Here is a 22,987-nt window from a genome sequence, read left to right on the forward strand (position 1 = left end):
AAACATCCTGCTCCTGAACAATGCTCTTCTTCTCTGGCGGAGTTTGGTTGTGAAATTCCAACCTTTGTGTTTGCACCTGAACTCATGGGCAGAGAAAGAGACTGCACAGCACAAAGCAGCACAAAGCACAGCAGCAGCAGCAACAAAAGGCAGGATAAGAACACATCCCATGGGAAGCATTGCCAAGGGTGAGGGATGGAGGGATGGATGGATGGAGGGATGGATGGATGGATGGAGGGATGGATGGAGGGATGGGATGGATGGATGGAGGGATGGATGGATGGAGGGGTGGAGGGATGGATGGATGGAGGGGTGGAGGGATGGATGGATGGAGGGAGGGATGGAGGGATGATGGATGGATGGATGGAGGGATGGAGGGATGATGGATGGATGGATGGATGGAGGTGATGGATGGATGGAGGAGGGATGGATGGAGGATGGATGGATGGATGGAGGGATGGATGGAGGGATGGATGGATGGATGGAGGGAGGGGATGGATGGATGGATGGAGGGAGGGATGGATGGATGGATGGAGTGAGGGATGGAGGGATGATGGATGGATGGATGATGGATGGATGGATGGACGGGATGGATGGATGGATGGATGGATGGGAGGGATGGAGGGATGGATGGATGGAGGGGATGGATGGATGATGGATGGATGGAGGGATGGATGGATGGAGGGGATGGATGGATGGATGGATGGAGGGGATGGATGGATGGAGGGATGGATGGATGGAGGAGGTGGAGGGATGGATGGATGGAGGAGGGAGGATGGAGGGATGATGGATGGATGGATGGAGGGATGGATGGATGGATGGAGGGATGGATGGATGGATGGATGGATGGATGGAGGGATGGATGGATGGATGGAGTGAGGGATGGAGGGATGATGGATGGATGGATGATGGAGGGGAGGGATGGATGGATGGATGGAGGGGAGGGATGGAGGGATGATGGATGGATGGAGGGAGGGATGGATGGATGGATGGATGATGGAGGGAGGGATGGATGGATGGAGGGAGGGATGGAGGGATGATGGATGGATGGATGGAGGGATGGATGGATGGATGGATGGATGATGGAGGGAGGGAGGGATGGATGGATGGAGGGATGGATGATGGATGGATGGATGGAGGGATGGATGGATGGATGGATGGATGGAGGGATGGATGGATGGATGGATGATGGAGGGATGGATGGATGGAGGGATGGGATGGATGGATGATGGATGGATGGATGGATGGAGGGATGGATGATGGAGGGATGGATGGATGGAGGGATGGATGATGGAAGGGATGGATGATGGAGGGATGGATGGATGGGAGGGGTGGATGGATGGAGGGATGGATGATGGATGGATGGATGGAGGGATGGATGGAGGGATGGATGGATGGAAGGATGGATGATGGATGGATGGATGGAGGATGGAGGGATGGATGGGATGGAGGGGATGGACGGATGGATGGATGGAGGGATGGATGGATGGATGGAGGGATGGATGGAGGGATGGATGGATGGAGGGGATGGATGGATGGAGGTGGATGGAGGGAGGGATGGAGGGAGGCTGGATGGATGGATGGATGGGGATGGATGGATGGATGGATGGATGGATGGATGGATGAGGAGGGAGGGATGGATGGATGGAGGGATGGACGGATGGATGGATGGATGGAGGGATGGGATGGATGGATGGATGATGGAGGGATGGATGGATGGAGGGGTTGGATGGATGGATGGATGGAGGGAGGGATGGACGGATGGATGGAGTGAGGGATGGAGGGATGATGGATGGATGGATGGATGGATGGATGGACGGATGGATGGATGGATGGAGGGATGGAGGGATGGAGGGATGGATGGATGGAGGGATGGATGGAGGGATGGATGGATGGAGGGATGGATGGATGGAGGGATGGATGGATGGATGGATGGATGGAGGGATGGATGGATGGAGGGATGGATGGATGGAGGGATGGATGGATGGATGGAGTGAGGGATGGAGGGATGATGGATGGATGGATGGAGGGATGGATGGATGGAGGGATGGATGGATGGATGGATGGATGGATGGATGGATGGAGGGATGAGGATGGATGGATGGAGTGAGGGATGGAGGAGGAGTGATGATGGATGGATGGATGGATGGATGGATGGATGATGGAGGGAGGGATGGATGGATGGAGGGAGGGATGAGGGATGATGGATGGATGGATGGAGGGTGGATGATGGATGGATGGATGGATGATGGAGGGAGGGATGGATGGATGGAGGGATGGATGATGGATGGATGGATGGAGGGATGGATGGATGGATGGATGGATGGAGGGATGGATGGATGGATGGATGATGGAGGGGATGGGATGGATGGAGGGATGGATGGGATGATGATGATGGATGGTGGATGGGTTGGATGGAGGTGGGATGATGGAGGGATGGATGGATGGAGGGATGGATGATGGAGGGATGGATGATGGATGGGATGGATGGAGGGATGGATGGATGGGGGATGGAGGGATGGATGATGGATGGAGATGAGGGGATGGATGGAGGGATGGATGGATGGAGGGATGGATGGATGGGAGGGATGGATGGAGGGATGGATGATGGAGGGATGGATGGATGGAGGGATGGAGGGGATGGAGGGATGGATGGATGGATGATGGAGGGACGGATGGGATGGAGGGACGGATGGATGGATGGAGTCAAAGCTTTAGGTAGGAACAGGAAGCCAAGCAGGACAGGTACAGCCACTGCAAGAATTCCTGCCAGGCTTCCCAGGCAGCCTTGGAAAAGCAATTTCCTCTCCTTTTGCCTCCATTCCCTCTCGAAAATGTGGGTGGGTGCTTCCTTCTTTCTAATCCTGTCCTTTATTCCTCATCCTGGAGATGCTGGGATGGCACCAGGTAGCACCTGAGGGTTCCAGCTCTTGCAGCTGTCCCAGCAAAGGAGATGGAAAAAAAGCTGGAGTGGGACATGAACCCTGAAAATGAACCTGGAAAAACCCCAGACAAGTTAATTTGTGCTGTAAACTGCTCCAGTTCTTTTCATAGAATCATGGAATGGTTTGGGTTGGGAAGGACTTAAAAATCATCCAGTCTAACCCCTCCATGGGACACCTTCCACTATCCCAGGTTGCTTCAAGCCCTGGCCAACCTGGCCATGGACACTTCCAGGGATCCAGGAGCAGCCACAACTTGGGATCTTTAGAGGTCCTTTTCAACCCAAACACAATTTTCTGTAAGAAAGGTCTGGTCTCAGACATTTGGATCAATTAACGTGGGTAAATTGGAATAACACAAAAACATTTTCTCCTTCTCCTTCACTTTAATCATTTTTGGAGCAGCTGGGCAGGGAGCAGGACAGGATATCCATATAGGAACATGTATTTATCCACAAATAAATATTCCTGGTTGGACCTTTTTGATGCACAGAACAGACCCTTTCTGGGCATTTCTCCATATTTAAAAATACATCCTGGCAATCCCAGGGAATAACATCCAGACACTTCCACTTTGGCCCGACAGCCTCCTTTCTTCCCTGATTTTGGATGGCTCCCTGTAACAATGTGCTAAGCTGAGCCTGGGGCTTGCCAAAGCCAAGCTCCTCACCAGGGTGCCCTCCAGCCCGCTGAAGGCTGGCTCTGCTGAACTCTTGGAGGAAGCAAATTCCAGAGGCAAGAGTTCACCCTTGGAGCAGGCACAGAGATGGGAATACTCCTCTGCCACAGGGATTTCAGATTTGTGGTGTCTGGCCCCTGTTTAGAAGTGATAAAATTGTGTTTTGTATAAGATAAGCTTCCTTTTTAAACGTAAATATCTTTCTGGTTGAAAAACAGATCTTCCAAAGGCAAAATATGGAACGAGGAGGTTGCCTGGAGTTTGTGGATAATAGGAACCAAAGCCTCATGAAAGGAACAAGTTGCCCATCCTGTAATCCCTCTGCAAGGCTCACTCAGAAGGTTGTATTTGAGGGAATCACACAGGGAGAGGAATCTAAAAGTAGGACAGAGAGCAGGGGGGAAGAAGAAATGCAAACATGGTCAAAAAAGCAAAAAACATAAAGATTATTTTAATAGAAGTGATACTGAAAGCAAAAATACACTCGTTTGCCCTCTCCCTCATCGGATCATGACACGTGGGCAGGGACACCTTCCACTGTCCCAGGTGGCTCCAAGCCCCAGTGTCCAAGCTGGCCTGGGACACTTCCAGGGATCCAGGGGCAGCCCCAGCTGCTGTGGGCACCCTGTGCCCGGGCCTCTCCTCCCTCAGAGGGAAGAATTCCTTCCGAAAACCCCCTCAGAGTTCAGTCCCTGGAGCCAGGCTGGGTGTGTTCCTCACCAGTCCTGCCTGCCCTGAGCAGCCTTGTGCCAGGCGGGAGGGGTTCCCCCGGTGCAGCCGCAGCTGAGGCAGCAGCAGCTCTGTGTTGTTCCTGACACATCCCTGTGGGAGCAGCTGGACAGGGCTGTGCAGCCAAAGACCCCAAATCACCGCCCACCCAGCAATGGAGCAGCAGCGGAGCACTGGGGCTGTTCTGCTCTTCCTGGGCAGCCCCGCAGGGCTCAGTGCCGAGCAGCTGTGGCTGGAGCCCGGTGTTGGCACGTCCAGCCTCGGGGCTGCTCCTGTGCTTCTCCAGGGCAGGGGCTTTCTCCGGGATTAAGTTTTCCTTCTTCTGTAGGATAACTTCTACAGAATCCCAGGATCCCTGAGGCTGGAAAAGCCCTCCCAGCCCAGCGAGGCCCAGCTGTGCCCGATGCCCACCTTGTCCCCAGCCCAGAGCACTGAGTGCCACCTCCAGCCCTTCCTGGGACACCTCCAGGGATGGGCACTCCAAACCTCCCTGGGCAGCCCCTGCCAAGGCCTGAGCTCCCTTTCCATGGGGCAATTCCTGCTGCTGTCCACCCTGAGCCTCCCCTGGCCCAGCCTGAGGCCGTTCCCTCTCCTCCTGTCCCTGTTCCCTGGCAGCAGAGCCCGACCCCCCCGGCTGCCCCCTCCTGTCAGAGGGTACACAAGGATTGTTGCTTTCTTAGGCCCTCTCCTGCTCCTCTTTCCTTTCCAAAACCAAATAAGGATCCCTGAAGGATAACAAAGAAATCCCATGAGTTGTTGGGACTGGATGTTCACCAGTTTCTTCTGTCTAAAGGGACAACCAAGTGTTTCCCTCCTCCCTTCCCAATATCCAACAGCAGAGAGTCCCCAGGCCAGCGTTCCTCTCTCTGGGAGCACCAGGAAGGAAGTTTGAGGACTTATCCAGCCCTGAGAGGGGAAGGCAGGAGTTTTCTTTCCTTCCTCCCTTCCTCTCTTCCTCCATCCCTTTCCTCCCTTTCTTCCCTTTCTTCCCCTTTCTTTCTCTCTCTCTTTCTCTCTCTTTCTCCCTCTCTCTCTCTTTGGTTCTTTTGTTCTTTCTTTTCCATGCCAAAGGAGACTCCTGCAATGGGAAGAGGAATTGTTCTTGGTGGAGCTGCCCTGCAGGGCTCCAGCCCAGAGGAGAGGCTTGGGGAAGAACACGGTCAGGCGCACCAAGAGCTGTGGGAATGGGAAGAACGTGTGACAGCCCAAGAGGTGTCCCAGTGGGAAGCAAATGAGAGAGGGCAGCAGGAGCTGGAACGGGAAGAGGATGAGAGATGCCACAAGCTGTCCCTACGGACAGATGTGAGAGCCCCAGAGGATTCCCAATGGGACGATGTCCGAGAGCTGGCCCAGAGGGAAGAGCGAGTGAGCAGCCAGGAGCTGTCCCCATGGGGCCCTGACATCAGCTCCAAGATCTGGGACAGAGCCTTGAGCCCCGTGAGTGAGGAGGAGCCCCAGCCTTGTCCCCCAGAGGGGCCCGGCTCTGCCAGCCCCGTGGGCACAGCGGTGGCAGCAGAGGCAGCGCCTGCCCTGCCCAGCGCCTCTCCTGCCCCGGGCAGTGCCACGGAGGCCGAGCCGGCAGCTGCTGCCCCGGCCGGAGCTGCAGAGGAGGAGGAGCCCCAGAGCCCACCCAGCGTCCCCTTCAACAGCCCGGCCAGCAGCCAGGCTTCAGCGTACCAGGAGCAGAACATCACCGGGGACATGCTGAGCCAGGCGCTGCTGGAGCTGCTGGAGCTGAGGCAGCAGCGGGAGGAAGAGTATGCCCTGCAACAATGGATGGCTGTAGAAGCAACAGGTACAGCCCAAGGGGAAGAGAGCCCGGTGCCTGCCCCGCACAGCTCGCCCAGCCCCTCGCCCGCCCCGCTGGGAGCCCAGGCCCTCAGGGAGCAGCAGGAGGGGACAGCAGCAGGGTCAGTGCTGGCACTGCAGGAGAGGATGGAGGACTCGGATGAGGAAATGAAATACTGGCAGTTCCTGGATGATCTGGAGTCACTCACAGGACAGAGCACTTCGTCCAGAGGGGGGATCCCAGTGCTCGCCACCTGTGAGGCCTCGGTTGAGTGCCCGGCACTGGAGCCGTGCAGCCAAGGGCCGGTGCCTGCCCCGCACAGCTCGCCCAGCCCCTCGCCCGCCCCGCTGGGAGCCCAGGCCCTGCGCGGGCAGCCGGCTGCCCCCAGGAAACGACCCTCCCGCTTCAGGCGGGCGCTGCGGGCGCTGCGGGGGCCGTGCCCGTGTCCCTGCCTGGTGCCACAGCCGGAGGAGTAGCACACACAGGGCACCCACAGCAGGGATCGCTCCCAGAGCCTCCCTCCCTGCGGGGCTGCGGCACACCCGGGGCTGCCGGCACCACTGGGAGCTGGGTCACAAACAGCAACAGGAACGACGAGGACGAAGAAGACAAAGATGGAGAAGACTAACTCTAAGAAGACAATGAAGATATTGAAGAAGAGCAATAGGAATAAGAAGGTAGGGTGAAGACATGGACAAGAAGAAAGGGTACCCCAACTCCCAGCTTCTGGAATCCAATGTTGTGTCATGGTCACCAGTTTGGTTGCAGCAGGAATCTGCACAGGAGGCATTTGCACTGTGACAACAGGAGCAACTCTGATTTTGCTCCTTGCGTGCTGCCATGCAGCCTCGGAGAGGAGAGATGCTTTTGAGCACGTGTGAATCCTCCACTTGTTCCACATTGACTCTGAAGCTTTGTACCCAGCTGTTGGTTTTTTCCCGACCTTGCTCATTTTAGCTTCAACGTTTGCAAAAGCAAGCAGATCACAGGGAACAAGAAATTTAAAATTTTTAAAAAGCAAGAGCAACAAGTGACAGAACTGCAGAAGAAAGATTTTTTAATAGAATAGTTTTTCTTTTTTTATATCTCTTGTCAGTAGAGATGCTGCTCCTAACTACCTCTCTCTGACTTTTGACCCACATGTGTTTCTAATTATAACTTTCTAGTATTTGTTATGATTTGGAACCCCACATACAACAGACGAGTGCCATCGATAGTAGTTTTCTCTCCCAAACAGGCTAAAGCACTCGTTTCTTTCTGCCGAAGAGGCGGAACCCCGTGTGTTTCGTGTGCCATCGCACAGCCCGGCGCCGGTATCTGCACAGGGCATTTAGGGCCTGGGGCAGCCGTGTGGCGATGCTGCCGCAGCCGAGCCCAGCCCTTGGGGCCGCTGTCCGTGTGCATTTGGAAGCGCACGGACACAATTCCCAGCCCCGTCCGGCTTTGTGCTTCATGTTCCTGTTGCCTGTGCGGGCGGAGCGGGGCCGGCGGGAGCCGCGCTCCCCTCAGAGCCCCTGAGGGCGGCAGCAATGGCGGCGCCGCTCCCTCAGCGCCCGGGCCCGGCCCCGGCGGGCGGGGAGCGCTCGGCAGCGCCCTGGTGGCAGCAGGGCCCGAGCCCCGGCCCCGGGCTCTGTCCCCGAGGCGCCGCACAGGCGAGGGGAGACCTGCAAGAGTCGCTGCCTGAGGCATTGCCCCGGCCCTGGGGCGGCACCTGGCCCCTGGCCGTGTGGGACCGCGCGAGCTTCTCGTGCTCCCACTTCTCAAGCTGGTCCAGGTGCCTGTGGATGGCCCCGTCCTTGCGCGGTGCCCCTGCCCCGCTCAGCTTCCCGTCCCCTGCAAAGGCGCCGAGGGCGCGCTCGGAGCCGCCGGGTGCCATTGCTAAAGGCGCTGGCGAGCCCCGGGGCCCCGGCAGAGCCCTGAGGGACAGCCCTGGTCCCCGGCCTCCCGCGGGACGCGGAGCCGCTGCCCACGAGTCCCTGGCACGTCCGTGCGGCCAATTCCTCGTGCCCTGCACAGCGCAGCCTGCAAACGCAGGGCTCTGCAGCGTGGGGCTGGGGCTGTCGTGTGGGAGCGTGGCCAAAGGCCCTCAGGGCTCTGGGCACAGCAGGGGCCGCAAGGCCACGAGTCCGGGGCTGTTCCAAGCCAGTTCCTCTCTGCCCCGATGTTTTTGGGGTGCCGGGGATGGCTCTTTGTGACCCAGGCGTGGGGTGTCAGGGCCCTTTGTGATGTGGGACATGGTGGTGGCCAGAGACCCTTGTGACATCAGAGAGCCCGGCCCTGGCTGAGGGTATCTAAGGGACGCAGAGCCCTGCGGTGCCCATCACAGGAGCGCCGTTCTCTGAGGAGGAAGCAGCTCCCTGTGCTCATCTGCTCTAGAGAGCAACGGAGATTATTGAAAACATGGGGAAGGAGAAGCCCAACTCCAAGCCCGCCCAAGGCCAACTGCTGAGCCTGTGGAGGAGGCCAGGAGTGAGGGATGAGGCAGGAAGGAGAGGCCAGTGGACAGAGAGGGCCAGGATCTTTGCTCTGCCAAGGGAGCCCTCTCCGTCCCACGCCGCCTCCTCCTCACCAACGCACATCAAGCTGCCGCCAGTGCACCTCGGGCAGCCAAAGGTGGGACCCGGAAAGCTCCAACACCTCAAGGTCCCACAGGTGGAGCTCGGGCAGCCGCGGGCAGCGCCGCAGGGCAGCCGGAGCCAGGCCCTGTCCCTCCGTGGGGACACGCTGCCACCGCTGCCGCCTCTGCCACAGCTGGCACCGCTGCCACCACGGCCCTGCCTGGTGAGCCCCAGGGACACTCGGAGCTGGGACACAGAGCTGGGGAGTGCAGGGGAGAAGGGGCCTCAGCCCCGCAGCCCCTGTCCTTGGCAGCCATATGCCCCCGTGCCCAGGGTGTTCTTGCCCCCGCTCAGGGTGGCCCAGGAGGGCACAGCCCGAGTGTCCCTGAGCCCTAAGCTGCTGCCTGTGCCACCCATTCCCTCGGGGACTCCTGCCATGGAGTGCAGCGTCACTGTCACGGGTCTGGAGAAACAGGATTCCCAAAGGGAAAATGACAGCGAGCTGTCCCAAGGGGAAAACAGCAGCGAGCAGGAGCTGTCCCCAGTGACAGAAGACAGCGAGCTCTTCCCAGGGGACAGCACGAGTGATGAGGAGCTGTCCCCAGTGACAGAAGACAGCGAGCTCTTCCCAGGGGACAGCAACACTGACCCGGAGCTGTCCCCAGTGGAAGACACCATTGAAGTCGTTACAGGGGGCAGCACAAGTGACCTGGAGCTCTCTGAAATGGAAGAGGCCATCGAGGTCATTCCACAGGACAGCCCGAGTGACCAGGAGCTGTCCGAAGTGGAAGAGGCCATCGAGGTCATTCCAGGGGACAGCCCGAGTGACCGGGAGCCGTCCCCAGTGGACGCGGCCATCCCCGACATGGACCGAGAGATTTCCCAGTGGGCAGCTGCTGCAACAGGTACAGCCCAAGGGGAAGAGAGCCCGGTGCCTGCCCCGCACAGCTCGCCCAGCCCCTCGCCCGCCCCGCTGGGAGCCCAGGCCCTCAGGGAGCAGCAGGAGGGGACAGCAGCAGGGTCAGTGCTGGCAGTGCAGAAGAGGATGGAAGACTCAGACGAGGAAATGAAATATTGGCAGTTCTTGGATGACCTGGAGCCTTTCCTGGTGAGAGACCCGGAGCTGTCCGAGGGGGAAGGTGAGGAAGAGGCAGAGCTGTCCCTGGGAGAAATTAACAACTCCCAAGAAATGTCCCAGGGGAAAGAGTGCCCTGAGCAGGAGACGTCCCAGGAAGTGTCCGACTGGGAAGAATACTTGGAGCGAGGGCTGTCCCAAGGAGATGTCAACAGCTGTGAAGAACTTTCTGACTGGGAAGAACACATTGGCCAAGACCTTTCCCAAGGGGAAACCTGCATTGGCCAAGACGTGTCCAGAGGGAACGGCAGCAGACCCTCAGCACAGTCCAGCTGGGAAGATGACAGCGACAAGGAGCTCGTGCAGGAGATCTGGGAAGAGGAGACCGAGCACGGCATCGGGACCAAGCCCTTGCACCCAGAGGACGACGAGTGGGACGAGCTGGGTGTCCTGGAGCTGCCCCCAGAAGAGCAAAACCGGGGAGGTTTTGCGGCACTGGGGCTCCCAGTGCCTGTCCCCCGTGAGGCCTGGGTTGAGGGCCCGGCACCGGAGCCGTGCAGCCCAGGGCCGCTCTGTGCCTCGCCCGCGGCCCTGCAAGGCCGAGGCCCCGTGGGACACGCGGCTTCTCCTGCCCTCGAGGAGCCGGTGCCAGAGGCAGGGACAGAGAGCCCGGTGCCTGCCCCCAGGAAACGTCCCTCCCGCTTCAGGCGGGCGCTGCGGGGGCTGTTCCGGTGCCCCTGCCTGGCGCCACAGCCCGAGGACTGAAACAGACGAGGAGGAGGATGAAGAAGATGAAGACAATGAGGAAGAAGACGAAGAAGATGAAGACGAAGAACTGGATGAAGATGACGAGGACAACAAAGAAGAAGATGAAGAAGACAAAGAAGACGAAGAAGACGGAGAAGATGGAGAAGAAGAAGAGGAGGAAGAAGACGAAGAGGACGAAGAAGACGAAGAGGACGAAGAAGACAAAGAAGACGGAAGAGACTTATTTAAGAATACATAGAAGGAGAATAGTAATAAGGATTTAAAAATACATAGAAGAAGAAGAAGAGGAATAGGAATAGGAATAAGAATTTAAAAATAGTTAGAAGAAGAAGAGTAATAGGAATAAGAATTTAGAAATACGTAGAAGAAGCAGAGAAGGAGTAGTAAGAAGAAGGAGAATAAGAAGAAGAATTTAAGAATACAAAAGTAAAGAGAAAATTTAATAGATAAGTAAAATTAGGAAATAATTTCTTTTATTACATATTGCATATTTATATTACAGTCTATGAAATAAAAACATGAATATACAATTTGTTGTAATTGCAATACATTATCATTTCCCAGGAAACAACCAAAGAAAGACAGGACACTGTTCCATTGCTGGAGAATTTGTGTATTTTCTAATAAAGCGTGCAAGGCACGAGAAAAGAGTGCCGGGTTTCACTTCTCGTCTCTCAGAGGTACCGATGCATTCTCACACTCAGCCCCAGGGAGTCCCTGCGAGCAGCGGCTGCTCAGCCCCAGCGGCAGCGGGAGAGCTCCCGGCCGGGCCGGCAGGGCAGGGCTGTCCCTGCTCGCCCAAGGCGAACGAAAGCCGCCCGCGGAGCCCGGCTGGCAGAGAGCTGTGCTGGGAACGCCTTTGCAGCGGGGCTGCGCAGCCGGGACAGCGGAGCCGCCGCAGCCGCGCTCCGGCGCTGAGCACGGCCAGGGAGCCGAGCTGCCTTAGGAAGGAGCGCGAGTGTGGCGTGGGCAGGGAGGAACGGCTGCTGCTGCCCAGGCTCGCTGCGCCTGGAAAGTGCTGGGAAGGCTCTTCTCACCATTCGCACTTCTCTTCTGCACACAAAGGATCCGCCGGAAGGAACTTGCAGGTGCCCCTGTGCCTAAAGCCTCGCCCCTCTGCTCCCTTGTCCTGGCCCAGGGCCTGCTCAGCAGAAAGCAGCCGTGGGGTCACTTCTGGAGCCCGTCCGACTTCTCCAGCGACAGAACGGGTGGCGTTGGCAGGGGCCTTAAAGCTCATGTAGTTCCAGCTGATTATCTCCGGCTCTGTGTCTCCCCCTCTCTGACAGGTGTTTGCTCTTTCTCCCTCCCACTTCTTGAGAAATCAAGTCTGTGTTGTTGGGTAAGATCCCAATGTTGCCGTCCTCTGGTCTCATTTGCCCTTAAGTGGGGCAGAGGCATCTCTCCCTCACCTGATCGTGACACGTGGGCAGGGACACCTTCCACTGTCCCAGGTGGCTCCAAGCCCCAATGTCCAAGTTTTCTGTTGTTTTAGGATAACTTGCACAGAATCCCAGAATCCCTGAGGCTGGAAAAGCCCTCCCAGCCCATTGAGGCCCAGCTGTGCCCGATGCCCGCCTTGTCCCCAGCCCAGAGCACCTCCAGGGATGGGCACTCCTCTTCAGCCCCTGCAGCAGCTCCGTGTCTGGCAGGAGGCTCAGGTCCTTCCCAGCCTTTGGGGCGCCGGTGCCGTCCCGCTGAGGCTGCGCTCGGTGCGGCCCCGCGGCGCTGCCGGGTCCCGCTGTGCCCTTTGGCTCCGGGGCCGTGTCCCTGCATCCCTGCAGGTCCCTGAGCACGGGCACATGCGGCCGGTGGCTGCTGGTGGCCGTGCTGGTGGCCGTGTCCCCGCTGCTGGCAGGAGCCACCGGGGGTGCTGCCGGCAGCTTGGGGGCACCTGGCCTTGGTGGCCCTCCTGTTGCACCCCGAGGGGGGCAATGACACCCTCGCAGATTCGTCCCAGGAACGAGAACTGGTCTTGGAAACAAAGGCCTCGTGTTGGCATGAGGTGTTTGCTGGGTTTTTCATCACTTTTAGTTATGAGTTGTGATTTTTGTTGTTCAGGGAACCAGCAGGGCCAGATAATCTTCTCTTCGTTCAGGCACACTGAGTGCAGCTATTGTAAGTAAGTGCTGGTGGTTTGGGCTTTTACAGAGCCAGAGGAAATCTCCCAGGCTGGGAGATGTCTGGAGAGGGACTTTGGACAAGGACATGGGCTGATAGGAGAAGAAGGAAAGGCTTTAAGCTGGAGGAAGGCAGGGCTGGATGGGAGATTGGGCAGGAATTGTTCCCTGGGAGGGTGGGCAGGCCCTGGCACAGGGTGCCCAGAGCAGCTGGGGCTGCCCCTGGATCCCTGGCAGTGCCCAAGGCCAGGCTGGACATTGGGGCTTGGAGCAGCCTGGGACAGTGGGAGGTGTCCCTGCCATGGCAGGGGTGGGATGGGATAATTTTAAGATCTCTTCCAAGCCAAACCATGCTGGGATTCACGTCCCTAATACTAATGGAATATATTCAATATGCAGTTCTAATTAGATGCTTATAAATGCCTGTTTAAATTAACTATTTAAACTCTCCAGGATAATCTGTGGGCTTCCAAGCTGCAGTTAACTCTGCCCCCATATCCCATAGATAACATTTTAAAGGAATTATTTGACAAGTGGCACTTTCCAGGTGAATTTAAATGGATTTCCTGTCCAAGACAGGAGCATTTTGCTGTGAAGGAACCAAGGCAGAGCAGTAAAAAGATTTTCAAGTCAGCACAGCCAGCGCTGTTTTCTGTCTGCGTGGTAAAAAATGCAGGTGAGACACAAGCCCCCAAATTTAAACCATTTTCTTGTGCTGAGACATCTTTTTGGGTCTCCCCAAAGTTGGTGGAGGGCTCCAGGGGATGGCAGCTGGTGGAGAGGTGGCCTGTGAGGAAATGTAGAGCAGATCAAACAGCAGAACCACAGAGTGCAAGGTTTGGTGATATTCAAAACAAGTCTCAGAGAGAGTTTGTGGTGCGGTTTCTGCTTCCACTCTGCTCCTGGAGCCTTCAGAACTCTGTGGTGAAGGTTTTCAGCTTCCTTTTCCCTCAGTTCCTAGAAATAAATGTCAACAGGTTTCAAACTCCCAAAAGATGAGGCAATTTTTGGGCAGCACAAAACTTTAGTGAGGTATTGAAGGGGCTGAGCTCTGCCTTAGCCAGGTGAGGGAATTCTCCCAATAAATGTCTCCAGCTGAGCATGGGGAGCATGGAACAGATGTCCCTGTGCTTGAACATGTCCAGGGGAAGCCTGAAATCCTGCACGTTTGAATGCCTGACCCTTCAGAGGAGTCATTTTCCCCCTGTCTTAAATTTTTACTGCTGTGGCCTTTTTTTAATCCCTCTATATTCAGTAAGAAAAGGGATTTAGAGAAATGTACATAAACTGAATTAATGTCTGTAAACATCTGAAGGAACTTGGCAATCCACTGTCAAGTGGCCTGGTAAAAGGTGTTGAGTGATCCTACAGATATAGGAGTCTGCCTGGTTTCCCACTCTTCTTTTCTTTTCTTTTTTCTTTTTTCTTTTCTTTTCTTTTCTTTTCTTTTCTTTTCTTTTCTTTTCTTTTCTTTTCTTTTCTTTTCTTTTCTTTTCTTTTCTTTTCTTTTCTTTTCTTTTCTTTTCTTTTCTTTTCTTTTCTTTTCTTTTCTTTTCTTTTCTTTTCTTTTTTCTTTTTTCTCTTTTCTTTTCTTTTCTTTTCTTTTCTTTTCTTTTCTCTTTTCTTTTTTCTTTTCTTTTCTTTTCTTTTCTTTTCTTTTCTTTTCTTTTCTTTTCTTTTCTTTTCTTTTCTTTTCTTTTCTTTTCTTTTCTTTTCTTTTCTTTTCTTTTCTTTTCTTTTCTTTTCTTTTCTTTTCTTTTCTTTTCTTTTCTTTTCTTTTCTTTTCTTTTCTTTTCTTTTCTTTTCTTTTCTTTTCTTTTCTCTTCTCCTCTCCTCTCCTCTCCTCTCCTCTCCTCTCCTCTCCTCTCCTCTCCTCTCCTCTCCTCTCCTCTCCTCTCCTCTCCTCTCTTCTCTCCTCTCCTCTCCTCTCCTCTTCTTTCTTTCTTTCCTCTTCTCTTTCTCTCTTTTCCTTCCTTCCTTCCTTCCTTCCTTCCTGCCTTCCTTCCTTCCTTCCTTCCTTCCTGCCTTCCTTCCTTCCTGCCTTCCTTCCTTCCTTCCTTCCTTCCTTCCTTCCTTCCTTCCTTCCTCCCTCCCTCCCTCCCTCCCTCCCTTCCTCCCTTCCTCCTTTCCCTTTCCCTAACCCTTCCCTTAACCCTTCCCTCCCCTCCCCCCTTCCCCTTTCCTTCTCACACACACACACACATGCAAAAAACTCATTCACATTTTAAAACTTAATTAACCAACCAAATTAAAGCTTCTTTTAGATTTTGGGCACTTTAACACAGATAATTCACCCACATTTCCAGCTGGTAACATTTGTTTTCTGTTATCTGCAAACAGCTCAGCCTTGGAGGCTCACAAGATAAAGTGGAGTCACTCAGGACATTGCTCTGTCCCCCACAGCTCTGTCACCCTCAGGAGTTTGGGAAAGCTGTGGGGACAGAGCTTGGACTCCCCAAAATCCACATCTGCCAAGAGGAGTCCATCAAAAGGAAAAATATCCCAGCTTGGAGCCTCTGGAGTGCATATTGTGCCTAATTTATCCTTGGAGAGGAAGCAAAGTCAATTCTCTGCAAAGGGTCATCAATCCTAGAGCCCATAGTGCTGGAAAAGTCCTTCCATAGAAATTATCCTGGATTATCCATCCAGGTGTTAGACTGGGGTGTAAAACAACAGGAGGTTTTCCAGAAGCTTCAACAGCTTCCCTGAGCAGCACTCACAGAATTCCAGAATGGTTTGGCTGGAAGGGACCTTAAAAATCATCCAGTTCCATGGGCAGGGACACCTTCCACTATGCCAGGTTCTCCAGCCTGGCCTTGGGCACTGCCAGGGATCCAGGGGCAGCCCCAGCTGCTCTGGGCACCCTGTGCCAGGGCCTGCCCACCCTCCCAGGGAACAAATCCTGCCCAATATCCCACCCCTCCCTGGCCTCCTTCTGTTTGAAACCACTGCCCTCCCTCAGTGGTTTTAAGTTTTTGACCTCAGTGGTTGAGTTCTGGTTTGGGTCCGTTTGGTTTTTAATTTAGGAAACCCCTGAACTTCCAGTTCTTCCCAGCTGATCCCGAGTGGTTCAAGTGCTGCAGTACTTGGATTGTGCCTTTTCCTGGAGGAAGTGGGGAATGCCCTTAGGAAGCTCCTGTGGAAAAGCACGAAGGGCCTCATCTGCAGCCCTCTGTGGCCACGCAGCTGACTGGGAAAATCTGGGGAAATAGGAGGGAAAATGCAAACGAAACCAGCATCCCTGAAATCCACATGGCTTTAAGGAGGTGAACAGAAAATGTTGGGGTTTTAACTGAAAAGCAGAGAAACCTGGAGGATTTCTTATTGTTTCTGAGGGTTTTTTTTTTCCCCTAAACTGCCTCATCCTACCTCATCCCCCTCCCCTGCCTCTGCCGAGCCGCTAAAGGCTTAGAATGGAAATATTTTCTGTATGGATGTAGTGGAAAACACCCGCTCCAACCGGATGCTGGAGATCAGGAGGCCTGACCCGGAATCTGTGCTGGGGCACACATGAAAGCAGGGAAATTTCATTCACCGAGGTTTTCTGGAAGCAGCTCCCTCCTGCCGGAGCGGAGTCACGCACACGCCGGCTCCGACGCTCCCACAGCAATTCCAGAGCTTTTCAAGCTTCATCCTGCATGGACAGAGGCCACGAGGACTGGGAATAATTACCAGCTGGAGAAGATGTTCGTCTGCAAGGGGGAAGTTTTGCCAGCTCCTAGGAGAAGAAGCACAATCAATCCCACGCCTCCTTGTTTTCCTTGTTTTCCTTCCCTTCATCGCTGCGGTTCCGACTGATTTTGATTACTCTGGCGCCAAACAAATGAAAACATTTCATGGCCATTTAGTCACTGGGAAGAAAGGGAAAAATGCCTGGCTGCTGGATGTTTATAAATATGGAAAAGGGGCATGGCTCTTCCCTGCCCAGAGCCGCAGTTGGAAAAGCCAATTCCAGCAGGAAGAACCTGACTCAGCTCCCGCTGGCTCAGGGGGTTTGAGCCTCGGGAAAAAGGGAATAGCACTGCTGTCCTCATGCCAGCTTCCAGCTTGTCACAGGTGCTCATCCAGAGGTTTTCCTCCTTGTTGGGCAATGGAACCATGGTGTGATTTGGATTGGAACTCGTTATTTGCTCAAAGTATTCAGAAAGGACCCAAATTTCTGCCCTGCACTGACATGGAAGTGAGCACAAACCTGGGCAAACCACACCTGCATTCCCAGGAAAGCTCTTCCCACCTGTGACCGATGCTCAGCAGTGCCTAAGGATGGAAACTGAGCAGATAAAACTGATTAAAAAGATATAAATGAATATTGCATTTTATTTTGAATACTGGGGTTTCCTCACATATTCCTCAGCTTAGATAATTCCAGGGCTGTTGTCCTGGCCCTGCTATCGAGACAGAACTGGCTAACTCCTACCCTCTGGAATTGCCATTTGAGGTTTGTCTGAAGCTATTATGTCATTGTCCATGGGATGATGTTTCAATTCCACAGACACCGTGTGCGTTGTGCACTATTCCCCAACGGCACAGAAATGCCCCGAGCTTTAAGTGACACAGAAGGAAATCTGCTGTTGATCGCTTCTGTTCAGCTTTGCTGGAGAGAATTTGAATATTTGATTTAATCAGCTTTTCATGTGGCTCCTGTAGCACAGCTGGCTTTCCACTGAAGGCCACAGAAATGTCTGGACAAAAGGCAAACGGAGCTAAAGAGATGGGATAGCTTTTATTTTGCATGTCTGTATGAGGTGCAGTTGTATTTTAGGGCTTCTTCCAAAAAATTGTTCAACCTCACAGCAAATTTGTTCTCTGGCTTGAAAGGGAATAAGGGAATTACCTGCTTTGTACAAAGAAATAAAAGCAAATTAATAGATACAATTCCAGCATTTTCCAGCTTTTTCCAGCAATTCTTTCCTACTCTGTCACCCACATTTTGGGGGAACCTCTGTAGTTGTTCTTCTCTCCGCTGGCTGGACACCAAGGTAGATTTTCATGGAATCCTGGAATGGTTTGGGTTGGAAGAGACCTTAAAGCTCATCCAGTTCCAGCTCCTGCCAGGCACAGGGAACCTTCCACTATCCCAGGTTTCTCAGAGGGAAGCGCTGAACAATCCCACCAATCCAGAGACTTCTTCTTCTCCCCCTGCCTGGGTAAGAGGAAGGTATCCAATACTCCAGTGAGGTTTTCCAGACTTAATTAATCAGTGGGGTTTCATTAACTGCCCTAAAGTGGCACGGGAGGAAAGAGTCGGGAAGAGCTGATGTGCTCCGGATTATCCAGCACCTTATCCCTTCTCGGACCCTTGGCTTCCCACTGCCGAAGAGTAGGATTAGATGGGATCTTGGGCAGGAATTGTTCCCTGGGAGGGTGGGCAGGCCCTGGCACAGGGTGCCCAGAGCAGCTGGGGCTGCCCCTGGATCCCTGGCAGTGCCCAAGGCCAGGCTGGACATTGGGGCTGGGAGCAGCCTGGCACAGTGGGAGGTGTCCCTGCCATGGCAGGGGTGGGATGGGATGATCCTTAAAATCCTTTCCAAGCCAAACCATTCCAGGACTCCATGATTCCAATTTTTATAACTAAATTACCTGGATTCCCCCTCTTTCTAAAGTCAGGTTCTAATGAAAAATACATTTAAATTCTCGGGTTTTACATTAATAGGAAAACAATGAATTCCTTTGGGAAAATATCCCTAAACACATCCTACAAAATAAACAGTGGGGCAAGAGCTCATTATAATATCAGGAGAATCATATCAGGGTGCCTAAATCCAGGGAAAATAAAAAGAGGGAAAATCCTTCTCAGTTGTATCCCATTTGTGAGCAATCCCACGGATCCCAGCGCAGACATTGAGGCAGTGAAAAGAGGTGGCACTTGCCAGTGGAAAAGTTGGAGTGGGACTCTGGAATCTGCCACACATTAGGAGAGAAAAAAAGGGAGAAAAAGGTCACTAAGGTGGGAAGTTATTTGTTTTTCCCAGTGGGAAGCACATCTGATTATGTCTGATTCCAGGGAATAACCCATCCCTGGCACCCACTGAGTTTAAATTTAAACTATTCAGAAAATTTAAAATATTCAGAGATCTTTCCTTTGCCCAAATGTTTCTCGTTATTCCTTTTTCCCCCCCCCATTTTTCTGCCTTTTCCTCTGCTGGCCATAAACATTTGATTCTTTTCAATCCTCCTGCAAAAAAAACCAACTGATGGAACCCCCTGCAAATTCTGTTACTGAAATAAAACAAGTGGAAATAAAGAAATAAAATAGAATTAAATAAATTAATTAATAAATAAATAAAGGAAAGAAATAAAAAAATAATGGAAATAAAGAAATAAAATGGAAATAAATATATTTTAAAAAAGGAAGTTAAAAAATACAATGGAAATAAAGAAATAAATGAAATGGAAATAAAGAAATAAAGGAAATAAACAAAATAGAAACAAATACATAAATAAAGGAAATAAATAAAGAAATAAATAATGGAAATAAATTAAATAGTGGATATAAAGAAATAAGTAAAATGGAAATAAAGAAATAAAGGAAATAAAGAAATAAAGGAAATCAATTAATGGAAATAAATAAGGAAATAATATGGAAATAAAGAAATACAATCAAAATAAAGAAATAAAATGGGAATAAATAAAGAAATGAAATTGAAATGAATAAAGAAATAAAATGGAAATAAATAAAAGAGTTCTTGTATCCAGGGAGAAAAAGGACCAAAAGTGGTGGGAATGATTTATCGGAACATTCCCCAGCAGCCACTGATGCAGAATTTTTGGGATGGAGGCAAACCAGGAAGACCAGAAGGAAAAAGTTCATTTAGGTCGGGCTTTTTTTTTAGCTGAGTTATTTAATCTGGGTCAGTTTTTGAAATGAAAAGTCAAAACATTTGATTTTCAAACTGCCAGAGTGAAACACTGGGGTGTTGTTTTAAAATATTTCCTGCTCTTCTGTGCTGTGTTGAGTGACAGCCTCAATTCCCAGGCAGATCCAGTTCCTCTGGAATGCCATCTCCGGGTGAATTTTCTCCTCCTCATTTATTTTAATTATTATTTTCATAACCCCTCCACCTCATTCACGAGGTTCTGAGAAGCCACCGTGCTCTGACACTGCAGGATGGAGGGAGACTCATGCAGGTGATGAAAGGCTGAAGCTTTCCCTTTGGCTTCCAGAAAAGTGGGAAGCAAAGGAGAGTGCGGATGGAAAATAGAAATTCTGTCTGGAGCAGGACACGCACTCAGCTCTGGCTTCTCTCAGGTTTCCCTCTCTGTGCCAAAACCCTCAGCACAGAAAGCTGGGACAGGGAGAACCTGTACTGTGTGGCTTTTGAAGTTGGTGAGAATCCCAGAATCCCAAAATCCCTGAGGTTGGAGCTTCAAGACCGTGGGGTTCCAGCTGTGCCCGATGCCCACCTTGTCCCCAGCCCAGAGCACTGAGTGCCACCTCCAGCCCTTCCTGGGACACCTCCAGGGATGGGCACTCCAAACCTCCCTGGGCAGCCCCTGCCAAGGCCTGAGCTCCCTTTCCCTGGGGAAATTCCTGCTGCTGTCCACCCTGAGCCTGCCCTGGCCCAGCCTGAGGCCGTTCCCTCTCCTCCTGTCCCTGTTCCCTGGCAGCAGAGCCCGACCCCCCCGGCTGCCCCCTCCTGTCAGGGACTTGTGCAGAGCCACAAGGTCCCCCCTGAGCCTCCTTTGCTCCAGCCTGAGCCCCTTTCCCAGCTCCCTCAGCCGCTCCTGGGGCTCCAGCCCCTTCCCAGCTCCCTTCCCTGCCCTGGACACGCTCCAGCCCCTCCAGGGCTCTCCTGCAGGAGCCAGAACTGGGCACAGCCCTCGAGGGGCCTCTCAGTGCCCAGCACAGAGGGACAAATCTCACTCATTAAAAAGCAAACGCTGCCTAAATCCCACTAACATTAATTTTTTAAGGACCTGTTTTTACATTAATTACAGGACAGCTTTAAAAAAAAACTTAGATTGGCATTAACAGTGGCACAGCAACACTTGGATGCCCTCCCTGAGGCCAGAATTAAGAACAATTCTGTTTATCCCTCTCCTCTGAGCTATGCCAGCCACGCTGAGGGCACATTTTGACACAGATTTATTGGGAGGCTGCAGGAACAGCTGAGGTGCACCCAGCATAACACAGCTCTGTGGTGGATGGAGCATTTCTAGCAACCCTTCCCCACTTTTTTGGGATTCATGGTTTTGCTGGTGGATGTAGAAGAGGCCTGGGAGAAGAGCAGCTCATCCTCTTGCTTAAGCGTAGCAGAGACCCACATGGCTCAGTGCTTTCCTTGGAAATTCGGGGTGGTTAGACCTTAATAAAGCATTCCTTGGGAACTCAAGGTGGTCAGACCTTAATAAATCCCATTCCACGTGCTATTTCCAGCTGCCTGTTGGCAAATCGGGGTCTGGAGTGACAGGAGACACTCGAGCTTCTCCCTTGCATCATCTGCAGCCAGGAGGTGACAAAAGCAGCCCAACTGTTCCTTGTCCCTCAGCTGTGCCCCAGCCCTGGCAGCCCTGGGTGTCCATCCCAGCCCTGGCAGCATTCCTACCCCAGCCTGCTGAGTGCCAGGAAGAGAGAAATGAATGCAGCACCAACCAGAGAATCAGGGAATTGTAGAATCCCGGAATGGTTTGGGTTGGAAGGGACCTTAAAGATCATCTCATTCCAACCCCCTGCCGTGGGCAGGGATGGATCACGTTGCTCAGGGCTCCAAAAAGAGATTTCAGGCTCTGATGGTTTTTGTCTTCTGAGCATCCAGGGATTAGAGATCCTTCAGGAAGAGTTTCTTTCCCAGATGACAGGAGAGACAGTAAGAAATGAAGGAGTCTGATATCCTGCCACAGAGCACATCCCTGCAGCAGCCAGGTTCCTTGGATACCCTCAAACACATTCCTGTTGGCCTCATCTCCAACCTGATGGCATTTAAAATCTTCATCATTCATCCTTCATCCCGACGGCCAGCTCCGATCTCTGCTCCCGGGGACAGGGACAGCAGCCAGGGAGCGGCTGGAGCTGGGCCAGGGCAGGGTTAGGTTGGATTTTAGGGAAAGGTTCTTCCCCCAGAGGCTGCTGGGCACTGCCCAGGCTCCCCAGGGAATGGGCACGGCCCCGAGGCTGCCAGAGCTCCAGGAGCGTTTGGACAGCGCTGCCAGGGATGCCCAGGCTGGGATTGTTGGGGGGTCTGGGCAGGGCCAGGGGTGGGACTGGCTGATCCCTGTGGGTGCCTTACTCAGGATATTCCAGGATTCCACAATCCCTTGTCCTGCCTGTTGGGACAGAGCAGATACTCCCTCACCGTTAACTCAGCACTTTACTCATCTCCTCCGTATCCCGATTTAAAAATCTTTTCCCGTGGTGACAAACTTGAAATCTGGGGGTTTGTCTTCCCGCAGGTGAATGTGCCACGAGCTCCTGGAATTCTGCTCCTTGAATCCAACTTTCATCATCGCCTTTTTGGGGCGGCGACCCTTCGAAAGTGAAGCCAAAATTCGGTGCCGCCGGCCTGAGCTCCCTCTGCCGGTGCCGGTCCCGCAGCGCCCGCCCGGATCCCGCCCGGATCCCGCCCGGAGCTGAGCCGGGAGCCGGGATGCGCTTCCCGGGAGCCGGCCCCGCTGGCAGGTGAACGCTCGTTGGGTTGTTTGGATAGGAGTGGAAGGAATCCAGCTCCGGAGTGGGAAGAGGTTTATCCCGATCCAGGCAAAAAGTTGGCGGCAGGATCTGGAAGAACTGGGAAGTAAAAACACCCCTTGATTCAGGATTGAGCCAAGCTCAGAGCATGGGGGTGAAGTGGCCTAAGTTGCCTGTTCTTGCTGCTCAGAATTGCTCTGGGTTGTTTCTTCAGGAAGTTCATTTGGGAAAATATCCCGATTTCCTAGGTAATGTGTGTTGCTGGAACTGCCGAATCCTTTTGCATCACGAGAAGCTTTTTGGGGTTGTTCAGGCTGGAGAAGAGAAGGCTCTGGGGAGACCTCAGAGCCCCTTCCAGTGCCTAAAGGGGCTCCAGGAGAGCTGGAGAGGGACGTGGGATAAAGGATGGAGGGACAGGACACAGGGAATGGTGTTAAACTGGAGGAGGGAAGGTTTAGGTTGGATTTTAGGATGAAATTGTTCCCTGGGAGGGTGGGCAGGCCCTGGCACAGGGTGCCCAGAGCAGCTGGGGCTGCCCCTGGATCCCTGGCAGTGCCCAAGGCCAGGCTGGACATTGGGGCTTGGAGCAGCCTGGGACAGTGGGAGGTGTCCCTGCCCATGGCAGGGGTAGAACAAGGTGGTTTTAGGTCTCTTCCAACCCAAACCAGGATTCTTTAAGCCTCTGATTCAGCAAATTGCCTTTTA

Source organism: Corvus hawaiiensis, chromosome 2, assembly GCF_020740725.1.
Source record: "Corvus hawaiiensis isolate bCorHaw1 chromosome 2, bCorHaw1.pri.cur, whole genome shotgun sequence".
Lineage (NCBI taxonomy): Eukaryota > Metazoa > Chordata > Aves > Passeriformes > Corvidae > Corvus > Corvus hawaiiensis.